The following is a 4,769-nucleotide window of genomic DNA, read 5'->3' as shown; positions in this document are numbered from 1 at the left end:
TCACCGATTTTGGAGGCTGCTTTGTAGAAGATCTAGGTGTATATACAGTTAAAATAAAAATTCAAAATAAACTGGCAACAGATTTAAGATGCCTCCTTTCTAATCAAGGGCTCTTTTTGCTCTAATGAGAATTCTTGCAAGTAAATTTTAAAGAGGATACACATTAAATGACTATTTGGCAGATGGCAACTGAAGAAGACATGACTATACGTTTCAGCAAAGGAGGGCAATAGAAATCAAATTTAAAACCCCAAGGGAAGGAAATCACCAGGGTCAGTGAAAGTTTGTAGCCAGGGGAGATTATGTCACATATTTACATTATTATTTAATTATATGTTAAACAGGATTTGTAAAATGAACTACAAATCCAAATACCCCCACAGAGGCAGAGTGCTAAAAACTTTCATCTCGGGTTGACGCGGATTAGAGATTTGAAAGCCCACTTCTCCTTTTACCATGTCAAATTATAAAAGGAAAAATAAAATGCTGATTTGAGTCTCTAATGAAAGGTAACTGCACCGTTATTGGAAACATACTTTCATTGCAAATGTGGATCTTATTACAGCACCGAGCAGGGCCTGCGTCTTTCTACCTTTAGGTTTTGATGGTGAGATTGCTGTTTACATTCATCTGGTTTTCATTTGAAAAATCCCATCTGTGCTGAGCCTGAAAGAATTGTAAAAATACTAAAGTTACAAGCATTTAAGTAAGGTGAACAGAATTTCCTGGGTTTACTTTGCTGAAATGATGTTTAAAGAAGATTTGGGTGATGTGGGCTGTGAGACCACTATAATATACCTGCTACAACTAATTATGTGTCTGAGATGAGATGCAAAACAGAACTGCAACCCCAGAGGGGAGGGGAAAAAATATCCTGGCAGCATGATGCACTTATACTAAGTATGGACATTTTCAAAAGTGAATGTGTTATACTTAAACTAATTATGCAAACCTTTTATAATAGCATATTTATCTGCCATTTTCTATTATAATTCAAACACTTATGGCTACACACATAAAAGATGGAAATAATGGAGTGGAGAAGAGAATGTTTCCATATTTCAAAAGAACTAAAAATCAAATGAAATCAAATAAACCAGAAAGTCCTTCTTTTATATATTGCTCATAAAGGATCAGACTTGCTATGAGAAAGTTCAGTTTCCCTGGCATCAGCAAATGAGGTGTGTCTCAGAGAAAAGAGAAGATTTGAGAGAAGCGGAAATGTCCTTGTTCAGTTCAGTTCAGTTCAGTTCAGTTGCTCAGTTGTGTCAAACTCTTTCCAACCTCATGGACCACAGCCCGCCAGGCTTCCCTGTCCATCACCAACTCAAACTCAAACCCATGGAGTCGGTGATGCCATCCAACCATCTCATCCTCTGTCGTCCCCTTCTCCTCCTACCCTCAATCTTTCCCAGCATCAGGGTCTTTCCAACTGAGTCAGTTCTTCGCATCAGGTGGCCAAAGTATTGGAGTTTCAGCTTCAGCATCAGTCCTTCCAGTGAATATTCAGGATTGATCGACGTTAGGTATGAATATTTTATCTATAATATTTTATATTTTATTTATCTATGAATATTTTATCTACAATATTTTAGACATCTTGGGTCTAGATATTACAGAAGTGAGACAATACTTGAGTCAGCATGACATCTGGGCAAGTAGAACACAGTGCTATTCCCCACGGCCACCTTAGTCTCGTCACTCATAGTAATGTAAGTAACCCAATTCAGATGTTGGAAAAGGTGACTTGAATATTTCTAAGGTGCCCCTTCCAGAGTTCGAAGGAAGCTCTAAGCCCCCATCTGGACCTTCCCCACTTTGGATGATCATTCATTGAGCGTTTTGATGAAGCTCAGACTAGACATTGGTCCAAGAAGCAGTATCTGTGTTTAGGTGATTTTAATACAATTATTCTAAATGCTTTGCAAGCTCTGCGTCTATGAACGGTTGCCTCCATATACTTCTGTAAAAAGCCTAAGTCCAATTAAAACTACTAAAAGAGACCAAGTCACTCACTCTCTTGCCTGGCTGTGCAGTAGAGAATTTACAAAAGTTTCTCACCTCATTTCTCATTTCTGGCTTCATCACTGCTTCTGTGAAGGATTATTCTGGAAATGAAACACACACACATGCACATGAAAACTGCACTAAAAAGACTCAGAGCCAAATCAAAGGCTTTTGTTACCTGAGAGCCTCTCCACCAGAAGTAAGATTGTCATGGATGTATCTTTTCAATGGCTGTGGCTTCTTATGAGTCACGATTCGCCTGTGTCACAGCCTCCAGATAAAATTCCCCGACTTCTTGATTATGAAAGATGTGCATATTTCTCCATTATGCTTTCATAATGATATATGCATTTAAAATCAATCTTATGACACTCCTTTATGATTATTTAATGGTATGTTTCTCCCCCAGCACTGTCAGTTAGGGCAGACACAATCTCTTGATTCATCACAGACAGGCATCAATAAACATTTGGTGAATAAATCAGGATGTGAAAGAATATTTAAATTGCATTGATTAGGCAGACTTAAAGATTATTATAAATGTTTGCAAGAGCTTTGAGAGCCTCAAACATCTAGTGAAATGTTCAGAATTTTCCCTATCTCTTCTATATATTATTGTAGATTGAGCCTCAATAATTTTCTCAGATAGACTATTTTTAGAACAGTTCTAGGTTCACAAAGAAAAGTGTGGAAGGTGCAGAGGTTTTCCATATGCTTCCAACTCCCACACAATCACAGCCTCTCTTGCTATCAACATCTCCTACCAGAGTGGTACACTGTTACAACAGATGAACCTTCCAGTGACACGTCATAATCACCCGAACTCCGTAGTTTACATTGGGTTTCAATCTTGGTACTGTATACGTTATGGATTTTGAAAACTATTTAATTACATGTATCCATCATTGCAGTATCACACAAAGCAGTTTCATTGGCCCCTAAACGCTGCATGTCCCACCTGTTCATCCTACCCTCCTCTCCAACTCCTTGAAACGACTGATCTCTTTACTGTCTCCATAGCTTTGCCTTTTCCAATACAGCTTATACTTGAATTTATATAGTACACAGCCTTTTCAGGTTGGCTTCTTTCACTTTGTAATATGCATTTAAATATGCTCCATGTCTTATCAGGGCTTGATAACTCATTTATTTTTAGTGCTAATCAATATACCATTGTTTGGATGCACCATTATTAATTTATTCCTTCACCTGCTAAAGGGCATCTTAGCTGTTTTCAAGTTTGGACAGTTATGAATAAAGAAGACTTAAACATTCATTTATATCAGGTTTGTGTGTGGACAGAAGCTTTCAGCTCATTTAGGTAAATGCTAAGGAGGCTTAGTGCTGGATCTTATGCTAAGAGTATGTTTAGTTTCGTAAGTCACTAAAATGTCTTCCAAAGTGGCTACACCATTTTGAATTGCCAGTAGCAATGTGTGATCATTCCTGTTGCTCTGCACCCTCACCAGCTCTTGGTGTTGGCAATGTTCCAAATTTCGGCTAATTGGTGTGTAGTGGTATGTCTTTTTTTTTTTTTTTAATTTGCATTTCCTTGATGCAAATTCCCATATGATGTTGTACATACTTTCATAAGCTTACTTGACAATCTGTGCAATTTGCTGAAGTCTCTGTTCAGGCCTTTTGCCCATTTTTTTTCCCCATCAAGCTGCCTGTTTTGCTTACTGTTAAATTAATGTTTTTAATTTGTAAGATTTATCTGAAAATTTTTTCCTTTAAAATTTTTACCAAAATTTTAATCAATAAACTTCCCAGACACAGTTTTCAGAGATACTGATCAGCAGTCCTGAAGTCTAATTTTCAGTTTAAATATTTACAGTCTGTACCGATTATCATTTTGCTCTAAACTCACATTTTATTGCCCAACGTTGTTTAAATAACAGTCAAACCGAATAAAGCTTCTAATGATGGGCAGCCTGCACTCTGACATGCTGAAGAAAGCAAGACATTAAAAAAAATGAGTAAATAGACCAACACAATGTACTATGAAGCACTGTTTAGTTTGCTTTTCTTTTTTTTTTTTTTTTTTTTGTCATCCTTGCGCAGGGGCCATACTAATCTTCTCTGTATCGTTCCAATCTTAGTATATGTGCTGCCGAAGCGAGCACTAGTTTGCTTTTCTAAAATTAAATAAATAATAATATGGATTTAATTCTAAGAGTGAGATCAAAAAAGAGTTAATAAGATGGAGTACCTTAGAAGCCCACATTTCCCAGCCTTACTCCCAGCATTATACTCTCCCAAGAAATAACCAGAAAGAGAAAACTGTGGTAATATGTGATGCCTGTATTCAGTTACGCTCCTGTATTTAGTCACAATCAAAGACTTCTAAATGTTACTTTGCATAATTTTAACAAAGTAAAAAATGTATAAATAAGAGAACCTTTTTTTCACAATTGGCCATTTCATATCCTCAGCCTAAGCCTTTTAGATTTCTAAATAATGTTCCTTCAGGGTAAGCCAGGCCTTCTCACCGTGACTCACTCTCTGGTACAACAGCTTGTTAGAGAACAAAAATGGAAACGTATACATTATGTTCAAGTTATGTCCAGCTCTGCAAATGGATAGGGCAGAAAATAGCAAATATATTCCCTTTATATAAAACAAACAGCTTTTCCTCTATAGGAGGCATCTATTAAAGCAGGACTCTGCTCAACCACACTGAGTTTCATGTAACTCCAAATAAGCCAAGTATAGAGATTTCTAAAACAGTCCTGACTTCCATGATATGAAATTTATTTAAG

At 36.8% G+C, this 4,769-nt stretch overlaps 1 non-coding gene across 1 annotated transcript; it reads right to left on the bottom strand.

The window, feature by feature from the left end:
• Positions 1-4,026: 4,026 nt before the first annotated feature.
• On the bottom strand, positions 4,027-4,133 carry LOC122705991. Its single transcript, XR_006344257.1, has one exon. It is a non-coding gene; the product is annotated as a U6 spliceosomal RNA (small nuclear RNA).
• Between the last annotated feature and the right edge of the window lie 636 nt (positions 4,134-4,769).

Source organism: Cervus elaphus, chromosome 12 (assembly GCF_910594005.1).
Source record: "Cervus elaphus chromosome 12, mCerEla1.1, whole genome shotgun sequence".
Classification (NCBI taxonomy): Eukaryota; Metazoa; Chordata; class Mammalia; order Artiodactyla; family Cervidae; genus Cervus; species Cervus elaphus.
The sequence above is the reverse complement of the archived record's forward strand: the minus strand, read 5'-3'. Positions and strand labels throughout refer to the sequence as shown.